We start from the raw sequence: 16,939 nt of genomic DNA, 5'->3' as shown, positions 1-16,939 counted from the left end.
AGCTTCCTCCCCACCCCTCTCCAGCACTGTGATTTTCCCCCAGAAACCCCCGCAGAAGGCACATGACCTGTGCTGGGCATCTACTGAATGACCCTCGGGGCCGAACTAGAAAAGCAGGGCTCACGTGCGCGGTTCCCATCTCTTGACAAGAACTGCTCTTCCTCTTTCATTCTCTACTTTCTAATGACCCTGGGCAGTTCTACTTCTCCTTTCTGGTTAATCTGGTAGAGAAAGCATCAAGCTGAGCCTAGGGTGAGTGCTAGTGCTGACTTCATCTCCACATAGGAACATTGGAGGGGCAGCTCGGAATCCATTCGAACTTCCAAAGCTCTGACCGCGGATGTCCCCACCACCAGCTCCATCCCAGCCTCCTGCCCCTGACAGGGATCACTCCCGCAGGTCAGTGGGCCATGGACCCATACTCAAATGCCTCCATGGCTCAGGCAGCCTCTGTAAATACATGAAGCTCACCAGAGGTAGGGCAGTTGGGAGTGGTGGGGAGTGTGGTAAACTGAGGAGTGAATGCTTATCTGCCTAAAGCAGGCAGCTGCCCCTCAGTTCTCTCCTGTGCTGCCATGTGGGAGTGTGGCCCCAGGGTTGCCATATCTGCCAATGTGTCAAGAAAAGTCTGGGTGGCTCAGTGGGTTGGGCCTCTGCCTTTGGCTCAGGTAGTGATCCCAGGGTCCTGGGATCGAGCCCCATTTGGGGCTCTCTGCTCGGTAGGGAACCTGCTTCCCTTCCTCTCTCTCTCTCTGCCTGCCTCTCTGCCTACTTGTGATCTCTGTCTGTCAAACAAATAAATAAAATCTTAAAAGAAAAAAAAAAGAAAAGTCTGAATCAGAATTTATGCATGAAATCTTCCAATTTTCAAAACACTCTGCAGACCAAACAAAATAGGTGTGTGGAGGAGGTTGGCCCCTAACATTTGCAGGGGCTGGGGCAAAAGTACAGAAGCCACATACCATGTGTCTAAATACTTACACATTAAAAATCAAGCTTATAAAACAGACTAAATACATTAAACAAAACATGCTTTCTCCAGCAAATATATCTGCACAACAACCTGGAAGGTGGGGTTTGAATGTATTTTTTTTTTAAGATTTTACTTATTTATTTATTTGACACAGAGAGAGAGAGAGCACAAACAGGGGGAGCGGCAGGCAGAGGGAAAGGGAGAAACATGTTCCCCGTGGAGCAAGGAGCCCGAGGTTGGGCTCCATCCCAAGACCCTGAGATCATGACCTGAGCCAAAGGCAGAAGTTTAATTGACTGAGCCACCCAGGCGCCCCTGAATTTAGACTTCTTCGACGCTTCAGAATGTTGTGTTAGCACGAGGAAGCACAGGGACAAACGGCTCCAAGACCGCAGGCTGTCCTCTTCCGATCCCTCCCCTGGTTCTTCCTCAGCAGCCTCAAGTCCCTGCTGGTGCGCATCCCGGCCCGCCAGACTTGGTTCCATCTACACACCTCCCCCCACAGACAGCCTTTCCTTGGCCACCCCTGGGGTCCAGGGGTACATATACCAGTGGTCTGGTCTACCTTGAAGAAGAAATATCCAGGGAAGAGGGCTACAACTTCTGGAAGCCAGCTTCAGGTCACCCAGGCAGGGGACTCTGGAACCTCCTGGGTATACGGAGCATGCTTTAAAAGGGGACAGAGGAGGGCACTTGGGTGGCTCAGTCAGTTGAGCGTCTGACTCTTGATTTCAGCTTAGGTCACGATCTCAGGGTCATGGGATTGAGCCCCATGTCTGGCTCCATGCTCAGTGCAGATTCTGCTTGAGATGCTCTCTCTCCCTCTGCCCCTCCCCCTTCCCTCCCTCTCTCCCTCTCTCTCTAAAATAAATAAATAAAAAAATCCTTTCCCCCCAGATTATTTATTTATTTGTCAGAGAGCAGGGAGAGGGGCAGACAGGAGGGGAAGGCAGAAGGAGAAGCAGGCTTCCCACTAAGCAAGGAGGCAGATGTGGGACTCGATCCTAGGACCCTGGGATCATGACCTGAGCTGAAGGCAGATGCTTAACAAACTGAGCCACCCAGACGTCCCAACAAATAAAAGTCTTAAAAGAATAAAGATAAAAAATAAAAGGGGACAGAGAGCCCTGGATAGGCGTGACCCCTTGGGTCCAAGGACTCCTTGCCCCATGGGAAAGGGACTAACAGAAGGGTCAGTGCCTGTTCCCGTCACGTGGTGAGAAGAGCATAAGGACCTCTCCCGCCCAGGGCTGAGGTGGCCCTGCAGAGGTCTTCGAGTTGTAACTCCGATCTCGGGCAATGAGGTTGCCCCAGAAAGCCCAGGCTCAGGCAAAGCTCCGTGCAACAAGACGCGGGCATATGACAGCGTCGTCACTATCTGTGACTTCTATGTGAGGGTTCCTGGGGAATGTTTATTTCCCCACCTGCCACCCTCTGTGTCTGTCTCTTACCAGCAGTGTTATTCCCTGAGTTAGTGTCAAAGCAAATTACAGGAAAGCCAGATTTTTACTCTTCAGATTGAGAAGTGTGGGTGGGGAGAGAAAGGGAGGCAAAGTCAACTGAAAGTTCATGGGGTTGCCATCTGCTGGACCCAAACTTACCAGCAGTGTTTATTAATACCTCCAACCAAAGTCCCAAAGTGGCTGTAGCTTTACAGTAAAGGAGATGAGCCGGATGGGGAGTGGGGGGCACTTCTTATCAGGACAGACATGCTGTCTCTCTCTCTGGTCCCCTAGCCTCCTTCCTCTCTCGGGTTTCAGTGTCCCAAATCCCCACTGCTCAGGATTCCAAGGGAGAAAAAGGGCTCATGGACTTAAGACCAATGCTAAGGGTGTGGATTAAATCAGCTTTTATGTCTGCCTGAGAGGACGGGCATTTCTAAGAAACACCCAGAAAGAGTGATGCCTGACCCAAAATGGCGGCATTTGGAGCAAGTGTGTAGAGCAGATATTTAATGGAATTGTTGCCACGTGAATGACCAGTTACAACACCGGCCTCACGTGGGTCTCGGGGAGACAGGAAATGAGGGTACAAAGAGAACATCCCTCCTAAAAATCTTGTTTTTCAACTGCTCCAAAGATCATTGAATTCATCTCCTTCCAGAAAAATAGAATAAAAACTTGATCTTTGTTTAAAGACTCTACCAGCAGTCAGAGACAAGAAGGAATTTACTAGGGACATTTTCACAGACAAACTCCATTGCTGCCTGGGAGTGAGTCTGGCTCCTTCTGGAAGAGTACTGGTAAGAGAGCTTGCCCCTATACCTAGAAACAAAGGCTAGGAGCAGTGGCAGGAACTGAAAATTGATCTCTCAAAGGCATTCTCCCCCTTTTTTTAAATTACAGAATTCTCAATTTTATCTAGGATAGCAATGTACCCAGCTGAAAAGATTACATTTCCCAGACTCCCTTGCAGCTAAGGATGACCATGTGACACAGACCATTGAGATACAAGGAGAAATTGCTGTTTGGGCCTATGGGAAAGCTCTTTAAAATAAAGGTGGGGCCATCTTAAGGGTCCCTTGGGTGGCTCAATATGTTAAGCATCCAACTCTTGATTTTGGCTCAGGTCATGATCTCAGAGTGGTGCGATCGAGTCTCTCATCGCGCTGTGTGCTCAACAGGGAGTCTGCTTGAGGGTTCTGTCTCCCTCTCTCCACTTAGCCCTCTCTCCCCACTCCCCCCCACAAATAAAAATAAATAAATCTTAAAAAAAAAAAAGGTGGGGCCGTTTCAGTTGGCACATGCCTCTCTCCTTTCTGTCTGGAAGACAGATGCAATATACAAAGTAAGGCAACCATTTCAGGACTATGAGGCAGTTGTGTGCAAAGGAAGAAGAGAGTCTGGGGGTCCCTGGTCATAGTGCAGAAATGTGATGATACAAGCTCTAGAAGGCCTGCGTCTGGGTTTTTTGTTTTGTTTTGTTTCTAAGTGAAACCAGAAACGAACTTATTTGGTGAAGGCATGATAAGCAGAGCTACTAAGGGCCACTAACCTAATTCAGCCTGATGCGGGAGCCAAGAAAACAAAGAGCCAAACAGGGAATTTAAGCCATTCCCCCAACTCAGCGGTTCTCAAATGGGGGTGATTTGGTCTCTCAGGGGAACATTTGGCCATGTCTGGAGACATGTGTGGTTGTTATGGTTTGGGAAACAGGTGACGACCAGAGGCCAGGGAGGCAACTAACCACACAGCATGTGAGAATTCTCCAGTCCCACGTGTTAGCAGGGCTGAGGAACCCTGAGGAACCCAGCAGTTAGTCCTCGTTGCTTCCAGGCCCCTGGACCTTAGCCTGCTAACCTGTCCCGGTATCCATCCTTCCTCTCTTGGAAACAAATCCAGTGAACAGGCCACACCAAAAAGTTCATGTTTGAGGCCATATTTTGCACTTGAAATAAGCCTTTGCTCTTCCTCTGTGCTGTTCCCACTGTCTAGAATCGCTCTGTCATCTTTTCAGTGGTTCTCTAGGTGGGGCCCAGGAATTTTCATTTTTAATAAGATTCCTTGCTGATTCTCATCTAAGTGGCATGAGATTGATGACTTTATGAAGCCACATTTGTTTTTCAAAATTCTACCCCTTTTTTAGAATCCACCTCCATTGCCACAGTGCCTTCTTGGTGATTTTAGGTGACACTTGGTCAAAACACATTTTAAAAATCAATATATATTCATCCTAATAAATTTAGTGGTTTTCTATTTATTATAATGAGACATATGTTCCTCTACAGATAAATTTACTCTTATGAAAAACCGAACTTATTTAAAGAAAAATATGTTTGGGGCGCCTGGGTGGCTAGGTCAGTTCAGCCCCCGACTTGATTTCAGCTCATGATCTCAGGATCATGAGGTCAAGTCCCGTGCCGGGCTCTGCGCTGGGCACAGAACCTTGCTCCCTCTCTCTCTTCCTCTCCCCCTGACTCACACACCAGCTCTCTCTCCCAAAAATAAATAAATAATAAACATGCTAAAAACTGCTTCATGTAAGAAATATCACTTTTGTAATGGACACAGTGTGTAAATAAGTGCTTTGTTTTCTACCTTGTTGCTGGTGCCTAGAAGACAAGGAAGAAGGGGTTTACTCCTTTTAAGCAATATGAATAAAACCTCCATGTTGTCCAAAATCGAGATCAGTTACAGTCTTCTTCTGTCTAAAAATACGTATATTGAGATTTTTAACGTCTAGCTAACATAGGGTATAAACACTACAGTTTGGAAGCCCAGAAGCTTCCCTGAAATTTCCCCCTCTTGTTTTCTCTAGAGAACATCCAGTTCTGAAAAGTGAAAAGCATCATATCTCATTTCCCTATCTTGCGGCATTTGAAGAAACTGACACTGAACTTTCCAAAGCATCTCTGAGCGTGCAGAGACAAAGGTCCCCATTCCTGGAGATCGGTTCTTCATAGCTGTGTCACAGGAACAGTGAAGTCAGGCTGAAAGTCACCTCCGTACTGGGCCTCACACCTTCCCCCTTAGCACATCTTCTGTAAGTGAAGACAGCCATTATTCACCCAAATGCTTACCGGTGGCCTGCTGGCACATGGCATGACGGGGGTTTAGGAGTTACTTAAGGTGACTCCTAAGGAGAAGACATAAATCCTGGCTGGGACCCCGGAGACCTTACACCCTCTGCCCCTCAGCTCACCTCAAACCACTCTCATTTCCTCCGTGCTGGCCTCTGGCCCTTTCCCTGGTTCTCTGCACTCCCTCAGAGGGCAGAATCCTGCCCTTTGATCTGCTCTTTATCCCGTATTTCCCCCGCCCCCATCTAGTCAACTCCTACCTCTTCTTCCAATATCAGTGACAGGCAGTTTTGTCAGATCCCCAGACCACCTCAGATTGCTGCTATCACATGGTTTCAGAGTTCCACGTCCCCTTCTTTCATAGACATTAACAGACTGAAATTCCAGATTTATTTGGTTTATTTATTTATTCTAGTTTTATTTATTTGGAATAAACATGGGACACTAAACTCTGAGGGAGCCAAAGGTAACTTTAATTTGAAGTAGATAAGCCTTGACAATATCAGAGATACTTCATTCATGCCTTCTTTCCTTCGTTTATCAAACCAAGAAATATTAAGAGTCTCTTGTGCTGGGCACTAAGGATATAATCAAAACAGAGATGATCTTTACCTTTGCTCATGGGTTAGTGAATGACTTATGCAGATGGACATTTGACTGGCTACCCTTGGTCACCACGGGTAGCTTTGTCCCTGATATGGGTGGATGTCCTCTCTTTATCACTGTCTCTCAGTGGTCTCAGGAGAAACCAACATGGCTGTCATATGTGAGGCTCTAATTGAAGAGTCTGCATGGGAATGTGTCCTTTTCTTCTCTGAGTCAGAGGACTGGTTCATGGAGTGTGTGTGTGTGTGTGTGTGTGTGTGTAGGTGGGGAGGGAATAGAGAGCCAGCTGGCAGGCCAACTTCTATTGTACATTATCAAGTGAACAGACTTGGAGGAATAGGACAGAGGCTGAGAGGAGAGAGGCAAGTCTCCTCTTCCAGAGTCTTGCTCAGGACTCCATCTTGCTTTTACATTGATGCTGGTCCTGGCCTCTGAAGGGTGACATCTGGACACCAGGCTAGACAGTGCGACTCAAGAAACACAGCTCACTACCCTAGCCTCCTCTGGTCCCACCCAGTCCTACCCCAAGCTCTATCATCTCTGCAAGAATGAGTCCTTTCACTGGATTCGTGCTATTATGAGATCTGATTGATACTTACTGTTTATACGTGGAGCAAATGTTTATTTTGTTACTCATATTCCATTGTCAGAATAAGAATTGTCTTGGGCTCTACATTTCTAGAAGGTAGGCTTTGTCCTTCATTCATCTCATCACCCATCCATCCAGTCTTTCATTCAGTCAACAAATATTTACTGAGTTCCCACAGTGTGGCAGGGTCTATGCTGAGGGGCTGAGAATTGCATGGGGCTGAGAATTGTGCATGGGGCTGAGAATTGAAACACGAGTCAAACGTCGCTGATCCTTGCCCTCATAGAACCTGGTGGCCTCCAGGAAGGTTAGGGTACTAGGGTGGGGGTCTAGTTCTGTCTGGTCTAACCCACGGAGGCTGGGGACAGGTTACCACTCAACTGTGACCTGAAACTAGGATACAGGTGATGAGAGGGCTCATTTCTCCTTCTCCTTTGGTAAAGTACCCTAATTTCTGTTTCAATGTGTAGAGTCAGGTGCCTTGCTTTATCTGACCCAGGTGGAATCATGTGACCCAGGCTAGGACAAACAACCTCTTTCCTGGGAATCTGACTCTTGAACAGAGCAAAGGAAAGACCCAAAAGATGGGGGGCGGGGGGGGGGGGGTTGCTCCACTCCAACTGGGAAGCTCTGGCCAGAGAATTCCTATGCTGGAAAATGTCCTAGTTCTTGCCTTCTTCTGAGCCTTGTTCTCCAGCCTTTCTTTGGCTTCTGTGAGCCACACAACATCCTTCCAGCAAATTCACTTCCTGCTGAAGCCAGCCCAGACAGAATCAGCTTCTGCTAAGAAACCCAAAACACAAAAATGAAGAATCATACCGAGGCCTCCCAGGATGCAGGGGGACTGGTTCCTAATGTCGGGCCCAGCAGGGGTACACTGCTTTCCCAGGGCTCTCTGGGATGCCCTGTTCTCTGTCAGAAGCTGGGCATGCAGCCAGAACTGCACCAGCCTCTGGCAAGCCTGACTTGGATATGACCCATTCCTGCTTCTGGCAAGCATCCCGAGCTGTAATTTGAAAACCATCCCTGGGAGTTTTAACTGAACCTCCAGACTGCACTCCCCATCCCCATTGGTGCACGGTGTATGGAGCCCAGCCAACCTGCTCTGGGCGGTATTCAAAGTCAGGCCAGGCGCCAGCCAATCAGCGTGGACGCTGGAGCTGGCGGGGAGGTGGAGCAGGGGCAAGGCAGGCCCGCCGGCAGCACCCAGGGACACTAGGGCAGGGGCTGGAATGTAAATATTTAATATTTTACTGCTCATTTTAGTTGCATCTGGGTGCATGCCCCCTGGGTATCAGTTCAGCGCCTATACGTGTAAATACTGAGAGTAGACCTCTCCTCTGTGTCTAATTCTGCTGTCCTCAACCTTTGCCCCCAACTTGTCCCTGCCTCGCCCAGGGCTTTGCGCAGAGCAGCTAGTTACTTTTTACTTTAAAGAGTAAAAAATCCCAAGGTAGGAGAAAGAAAATGAAGAGAAGAGAAGAGCTAGAGGAGGAAAGGCAGGGGAAACGTCGAGTCTGTTCTAGAAAAACCACGCTGTGGGCCTTCCTCCTGCCTCCCCACTCCCCCACCCCATAATGTTTATCGGCATGCTTATTTTAAATAAGCACCGGGGTACTCTTCAAAGAGGAAAAAAGGTACAAAGTAAGGGTGATGCATGAAAGAGTAAGAGGACCGTGCAACTTATCTTCCTTTCCGGGCGGAGGTGATACCAGCTGCCACTTACCCAACGTTTACCTCATTTTCTATTCACTCTGTCCTGTGCGTAACTTTTACTATCCCCACTTAACAGATAAAGAAACAGACTCAGAAGAGGTTAAATGGGGGAGGGGAACGCCGCTGGCTCAGCATATGGTACCCATGACTCTTGGTCTCCGCGTTGTGAGTTTGAGCCCCGCGTGGGGTACAGAGTATCTTAGGGGCGCCTGGGTGGCTCAGTGGGTTAAAGCCTCTGCCTTCGCCTCAGGTCATGATCCCAGGGTCCTGGGATCAAGCTCTCTGCTCAGCAGGGAGCCTGCTCTCCCCTCCCCAACCCCCCGGCTGTTGCTCTTTCTACTTGTGATCTCTGTCTGTCAAATAAATAAATAAAATCTTAAAAAAAAAATCAAATATTAAAGAAAAAGAAAGAAGCTAAACGATTTTCCCAAGGTCACACAGCCAAGTGTGGAAATGGGACTCAGACTCGCCCTTGATACCAGGAACCTGGAGCTGTTAAACCAAGCTTGGGTGCACTTTAGGGGATCTATAGTCCCAGGTTACTGCCGGGGGCTGTGGGGCAGCAGCCCTATGTTGGTGCTGCCACCTAGTGACAAGACAGTGGAGACAAACCCCCTCTTTCCTTCCCCAGTCCTGGCTCCGTCCCAAATTGCCAGTTAAGAGAGACCCAGGGAGTTTGAGTTCTACTTTGGTCAACCTTTATGTGCTTGCTCAGTATCCCAGAGCACAGCTCTGAAGGTGCATTGGTCGGAAGACTGATCTGGCGATCAACCTCGTCCCCATGCATAGCCTCAGAGGACACTACTGTGGAGATCACTGTTGACCATATCCTGGGGTAGGGCCAGGTCTTCTGTCTCAGGATGGGTCCTGCCCTGTCCCCTTCACGGAGCACCCGTTAGGTCCCTCGTATCATGTTAAGCAGTTTGATTTACATTATCTAATTTTATCTGATACCCAAAGGGATCGAAGCAACATCCTCAAGTTTATAGGACTGGAACCCAGACCCTCAGACTCCAAGGGCCAGGTTCTTCCTGCTCCTCCCCCTCCCCCACTCTCAATTCGACTCACCCCAAGAAAACTTGTTTTTGTGAGCCTAGTCATCCAGATGTGATGACTCAAGGGTCAATGTGGGGCAGACCGTCAGAGGAGAAGGCCCTGTGTCAGCACAGCGGCTTTCCTGACCTTTAAGGCAGCGAGGAGTTACCTCAATCTGAAACGTGTGGCTGGGGAGTGATTCTAGTCTCAGCCATATGCAGGGGCCCAGGTCAGGCCGTCCCACTGTGCACAGTGGCACAGTGATGACTTTGAGTCGAAGCTACCTAGGAAACAGCCCAGTGCAAGGACACTCAGACCTTCCTCTCTCCCCCTGAAAGCAGGAAAAAAATCTCCCATATGAAAACTACCCTCCCTATACTAAGAAGTACAAAGACATCCTTATCACCTGAGATAGGGACTTTCAAGTCCAGAAAGCTGCAGAAATAAACCTTGTTACATTTTTTTTTTTTTTACTAATCTACTCCCTCAGCCCAAATTCCACTTAGAATTCCTACCTAACCAAAGTTTCCAAACACCCGTTTTCCATATTCTGTAAACTCTTCACAAATGTATCATTTCTTTGTCTAAAATATATAAAGGCCAGCTGCCTCAGTCATTTCTTGGGGTCTCAAATTCATTCTTCAAAGTCATCATCTCTGGGTGCACATCATAAAGCTTTGTTTTCTCGTCCTGTTAATCTCTCTCATGTCAATTGAATTCTTAGTCCAGCTGGAAAACCTTGAAAGGTAGAGGAAGAATTCATAACAGAACAGGACACACTAGCAAGACAGATAAGCAGAAGCAGTTCCCACTCCCTGTGTTTGCAGCTCCTGCTGGGTCTCGTTCCCAACCTAAGGTCACCTACACTGCAGAAACCAGGAGAGACATTTTTCTTTTAGATCCAGCTTTTGGAATCTTGTTGCAAATGGAGAGAGAATAAAAGGTCACCTTCTAGAAGGCAGGCCGGTCTCACAAAACACGTCTTTCACTCTGCTCAAAGTTAACCCAGAAACTTCTCTGTTTAGTCTTCAAAGGTTGTCTCCAAGGTGCATCATTTATGTCAAGAAACCCACTTGAGATTCTGTGCTACATAAACCAGTCACCCAGTGATAAAATAAACAGAACAGAACAGTCAGCTCTGCCCCTAACACCATGGATCAAATGAGGGCAGATACTAAGTAAGTGACATACACCAAAGTAGATGTTTTTACCTGAAATATCTAGATTACCCATCTAAGCCCATGATTTCTTACATTTGGTGGTCATTGCACTGCTTCGAAGATCTGATGAAAACCATTTCCTTTGTGAAATATATACATACTCATCAAATTTGGGTGATATGATTTCAGAGATTCATAGGCTCCTAAAATCCCCTTGATAGACCCTGAGGTAAAAACCTTTCATCGGCCAACACACCATGCACCCAAAACTCAAGAATCACGGCACCAGGAGAGAGTGTGATGAACTTCCTGAACTGGAAGTCAGGAGTTCTCATCAGTCACCACAATTTAGTGAGCCAGGAGGTTTTCATATTTGCAAGAAGTAAACCTACTTGACATGAAGCAGAATGTTTGACCCAAAGACCATTCTGATGGGGCAGCTCCGATGCAAAGTGTCATCAGTGGGGAGAAAGAAGGACGGGGATGAGGATGGAATGAGGAAGTATGTTAGGTACGTTACTTGGTGATTTTTCTACAGTTGGAACCTTCTTGATATAAAAAATGTCCCTTTGACAAAATGCTCTTGTGCTAAAACCACCACGTACAGTGCCTTCCAAGGGCAGTGAACGAAAGATTAGAACATATGTGAGACAGCTGGCTGTCCATCGGGTAAAATCACAAGGGCACTAGGACCTCAAACTTTTTCTTATAACCAAAGTGCAAATGCTCTTTGTAAGAGGAATACTTGGTCAAATCAGCCATTTACCCAGTAGACATAATTTTTGCCCATTCTTTCTCCGAAGGTCTTCTTTGGCTCATAGAAGGGTGGAGGGGGCATAAGAATGCTCGAGATTGGGAGAAGGGGTAAGGAAGGAGGCTTGGAGCTAGAAGCATTGAAACCAAAGTGATCATGTCATGAGTTCTATCAGTATTGATCTGGTTTCAACTGAAACTCAGTCGATAGTGTTGGTTATGTCATTTGCCTCAAAAGCAAATCTGGCCCTCAGAGTATTAGTCCTGGTTTGGGCTCCAGCTTCACTAAGTGTCCTGAGTAGAGATTTTATGCTATTGACCTATCTTCTCTCTCTTAACAGGAGCTACTGTTGTTACTGCTGGTGTGTGTGTGTGTGTGTGTGTGTGTGTGTGTCCACATAGGCAGGTCTATAAGCGTGGGTCCGTCTGCAAGTCTGGGAGAGAGTCCTAATTCTTTCCATACTAAGTGCTTGTGGGTCTTTGATTGCTAAGTTGACACAAGCCCTGTTCCTATTTGCATCTCTCCTTTGAGAACCAGCTCTCCTCCCTGTGTATTTCTGGTTCTTGCTCTACTCTCCATTCACTTCTTGATCCATTCATTCAACAAAAATATATCGAGCACCCCTGTCAGGCAGACAGCGAGGGACTAAGGATGGAGAGGTGAAGAAAGCAGACCCGTCCCTGCCTGCACAGAGCCTACCGTCTGCTGGGGGATGTAGAGACCAAAGAACTAGCTCTACTAATGAATGAATGACAACGGTGAGAAGTACCACGGAAATGAGGCACTGAGAACTAGGAGAGTGTACACCAAGGACTTGACCTCTTTCTTGGAGGAGAGGAGACCTGGGAAGTCTGCCTAAGGAAGTGAGATTTCACCTGAATGCTGAGCAGTGAATAATGTCGAGAAGATGAAGAGGGTAAAGAAGTGTGTTCTAGGGAGCAGGAAGATTGCTGCTCAGTGTGACACTGGGCGGCCATCTCTTGGCTTGAGGTGTCCAAATACTGGAGAGATGACTTAACCTCCTCTTAACTCCACTGCCTCCAGAAGTACTGGTGCTGGGTGACACTTCCACAGAGGGACCCCCCCCATTTTTCACAGGAAAGAAGTTGGCCTGTCCAGTCCCCCTGTTAATACATCTATGCTTCTTGGGGCGCCTGGGTAGCTCAGTGGGTTAAAGCCTCTGCCTTCGCCTCAGGTCATGATCCCAGAGTCCTGGGATGGAGCCCCGAATAGGGCTCTCTGCTTGGCAGGGAGCCTGCTTCCCTCTCTCTCTCTGTCTGCCTCTCTGCCTACTTGTGATCTCTGCCTGTCAAATAAGTAAAATCTTAAAAAAAAAATTATATATATATATATATATATATATATATCTCCGTGCTTCTCACCCCGGGCAGACACTTCAATTTCTCTCCATCATCCACTGATGTCTCCTAACTGTTCCCCTGATTCTAGCCTCACTCCCCTGTCCACTCCCCACTTTGCAGTCAGAGTGAGCCCATTACAGCTCAAGCCAACCGCATCACCCCCTGCTTAAAACCTTCTTGGAGCTTCTTACCTCAATTAGAGCTCAAGCCCTTGCCAGAGCCCGCCAGAGCCCACCAGAGCCCGCTGAACCCGGCCCCATCTCCCCATCTGACCTCTTCTTCTCATACTCCCTACTGCGGCTGTTCTGCCTTGAGCATAGCAGAGGTGTTCCTTGATACTTCTGTGCCTGGAGCCCCCTTTGGGTCTAGACATCCACATGACTTGTTTCCTCACTGATGCTCAAATGTCGCCTTAGAGAGGCCCTCCCTAATCCCCACCTACCTCACTCTCCATTTTGCTATCTTTCATGATACTGTCACTTGCTCATTCATTGCTATCTTCTCCTTGGGATTAAAACTTTCAAGGAAATTTGTAATGTGTTCACCACTGTATCTCTTGTGCTTAAGGCAGTGCCGGACTTGTGGTCAGGGCCCCACCACGTTTGTTGAATGAATAAATGAACAAATGGCTATCCCCACCCCTCGAGCCACCTTTCATCCCTGCTTCCTCCCAACCTCTTACTAGCTTTAGCAAGAGAAAACAGGGAATTCTCGAAGTCAAGACCCCACAGATTCCTTCTGACGTCCCAAACTCTCAACACGCTGGCTGGAATCCTTCTTTTGATAGCCATGGACGGGGGAAGGATAGGTTAGCTTCCAAAATGAGTGAGTGCCCGGGATATAGGGGGTAACAAGCTCCTTGAAGGTACCTGGTCCAGGCACAGAGGGGAGACTGAGTCCTGGCCCGTGTGCCACAGAGGCTGTGGGGAATGGAAACAGGTTGTGTCAGTAGTTTTGTGTTGTGGTTACCTGATCTGCAGATAGAGCGAGGCCATGCCAACAGATAAAATGAGGTGACACATGGCTGTTGTCATTGCGTGAGTCTGGTAGCTGTTTTCCATCTGAGTTTATACCCGTTCCTCTAACTCAGTATTTCCCAGACTGGAGTTACTCAGGTACCACCACCATTTCTGCTGCCCCCAGGAACCATCCGCACTGCTCGTGACCTCATTTTCGACGTCAACCCACTCTTGTTACTTGAATCCATAGCTTTTTAAAAGGAAGCGAGCCAATCAGGGAGACCAAAAGGAAAGGTGTGAGCAGCTCGGCAGCTCCAGCCCTGGAGGGAGAGCCGGGCCCAGACGGGGGCGACAGAAGCAATGGCTCTTGCCCCAAAGGTGGGAGGCGGCTGGGTGTGGGAGTCAGTCAGGTCTTGAGGGGTAGGCAGAGGAGAGAAGAAGGGAGGAGGAGAGGCTGCCAGGCCCTGGGAGTCTCATGGACAAGAGAGAGAAAGGACGCAGTGGCCTGGGACCGAGAGTCTGGGGTGGCTGTGAGGGACGGATTCTGAGGTGCTGTCGGTGGGGGTTTGGTGAGGGCCATGGGAACAGAGCAGAGCACTGAGGGTCAGGGCAGGGCTGGGGAAAGCTTGGAGGGCAGGACACATGGGAAGGGGACTGCAGAGAGCATAGGTTGAGACAAAAGCAGGGTGTGGTTTGGAGAAGCGGGGGCAGCAGCATGGAGCACACGGAGAGTAGACCAGAAAGAGTGAAGGGGAGGGGGGCTGGGGGTGCGGAGGGGAAGCTGAGATGGAGACGGTGTGAGGAGGGAGGAGAGGGACTGAGCAAAAATGGGTTTGAAGGGAAGGGCAGAGCCGGTTGCCTTTCCCAGTAGGTGGGGCTGTCCTCCTGGGACGCCACAAACAAACCAGTGTTGGCTCTACTGGGTGGTGGCCCCTGTGTTGCTCACCTGCCGTCTGGAATCCTCTCACGTCCACGGGGACACGGAGCCCTACTGTAAAGAAGCGGTACCCGGGACTCTGTGGACGAGAAAGCCAGAAACGTGCTTTCCTGCTGGACAGACAAAAGAGTTCTTGGAAGCACGGGGGACTAAGCAGAATGTCGGAGAATGAGAAAGAAGATGGGGAAGACCAAAAAGGAAACTTGTCGCACAGAGATCGGTAACAGCAGGAACTACCAGCTTCAAAGATACAAAGCTGTTGGGGCGCCTGGGTGGCTCGGTGGGTTAAGCCTCTGCCTTCGGCTCGGGTCATGATCTCAGGGTGTTGGGATGGAGCCCCGCATCGGGCTCTCTGCTCAGCGGGGAGTCTGCTTCCCTCTCTGTCTCTCTGCCTGCTGTGCTCTCTCTCTCTCTGTCAAATAAATAAAATTAAAAAAAAAAAAGATACAAAGCTGCGTTTGGATTCTAGACTCCTCTACGGAATCACACAGGCTACTGTGCGTGAGAAATTAAGTGGGCCCAGCCCGTCCTTGAATAGGATCATGTCCCCGGGTCATTGATCTGGCAAACACGATGGGGTCCTTATTAAAAAAATGGGGATCCTTCCAAGCACCAAGGGTGTAGAGAATAGGTACCTCCCCTCTAAAGGTATGTGATTCTCAGTACATTTTTTGTGTCAATGGTCATGGAAGGCACCGACTTCTTCTTTTTTTTTTTCCAGCATAACTTACTGTCATATTAGTTTCAGGTGTACAATATAGTGATTCAACAATTCTCTGCATTACTCAGTGCTCACCCCTTCACCTATTTCACCCATCCTCCCACCCACCTGCCCTCTCGTGACTATCAGTTTGTTCTTTATAGCTAAGTCAGGTTTTCTCGTAGTCTGTTTTCCCCTTCGCTTGTTTTGTTTCTTCAATTCCACCTGTGAGTGAAATCGTATGGCATTTGCCTTTCTTTGACTGACTTATTTCACTTTGCTTAATAGGTCCATCCATGTTGCTGCAAATGGCAAGGCTTCATTCTTGTTCATGGCTGAGTAATATTCCATCACATACATATCCATCATCTCTTTATGCGTTCATCTACTGACGGACGCTTGGGCTGCTCCCGTAATGTGGCTATTGTAAATAATGCTGCAGTAAACACGGGCATGCATGTATCTTTTCCAAATAGTGTTTTCATAGTCTTTGAGTAAATATGCAGTAGTGGAATTTGTGGATCATATAAATTTATTTTTAATTTTTTGAGGAGCCTCCCTACTGTTTCCCAGACTGGTTGCACCAGTTTGCATTCTCATCAACAGTGCATGAGGGTTCCCTTATCTCCACATCCTTGCCAACACCTGTTGTTTCTTGTGTTTTTGACGTTAGCCATTCTGACAGGTGTGAAGTGATACTTCATTGTGGTTTTGATTTGCATTTCCCTGATGGTGAGTGATGGTGAGCATCTTTTCATGCGTCTGTTGGCCATCTAGATATCTTCTTTGGGAAAAGTGTCTGTTCATGTCTTCTGCCCATTTTTAAATTGGATCATTTGTGGGTTTTGTGTTGAGTTATTTAAGCTCTTTGTCTATTTTGGATACTACCCTTTTATAGGCTATGTCTTTTGTATATATCTTCTCCCATTCAGTAGGCTGTGTGGCACTGATCATTTGGTCTGTTTGGTTAATTGCTGCTCTCTTTCTGGAAACGGTCCCTCCTCCATTCCAATACAGCCCCCTTGGGAGCTGCCTCTATGGGCATCGTTGGTGGGTCTAGGAATGGGCATCTGGGGGTTTGTATTTAGGACAAAAAATCAGGGCAGCCTCTCTCAGGCAGCTGAGGCTATTAAGAGGCGAAACTCGTCTTTAGGAAGAGGAAAAAAGAAAGCTGACATTCAGGATGCTACAGACTGTTTGTGCCTCCCAACAGTGTGTCTCGTATTTGAAACATAATTGAAACATATTTGAAACATAACCCCCAGTGTGAAGGCATTAGGAGGTGGGGCCTTTATGAGGTGGTTGGTTCAGAAGGGTGGAGTCCTCGTGAATGGGTTCCGTGCCCTTCCAAAAGAGACCCCAGAGAGCTTCTCACCCCTTCTCCCATATGAGGTCAGCAAGATGTCATCTGTGAGCCAGAAAGGGGACCCCACCAGACACCACATCTGTTGGCACCTGGACTCTGGGATCTGTCAGCCTCTCAAACTGTGAGAAATAAATTTCTGTCATTTACAAGGTGCTTTTTGTGACAGCCGCCCAAATGCACTGAGACGCAGGCAGAGATCAGGAAGGAAGGAGCCCTGAGCAGCACATTGGCTCTGGCAGTTCCCCAGGCTTTGGCCACACTCTG

The sequence above is a fragment of the Mustela erminea genome, chromosome 5 (genome assembly GCF_009829155.1).
Source record: "Mustela erminea isolate mMusErm1 chromosome 5, mMusErm1.Pri, whole genome shotgun sequence".
In the NCBI taxonomy this organism is placed as follows: Eukaryota; Metazoa; Chordata; class Mammalia; order Carnivora; family Mustelidae; genus Mustela; species Mustela erminea.
The sequence above is the reverse complement of the archived record's forward strand: the minus strand, read 5'-3'. Positions refer to the sequence as shown.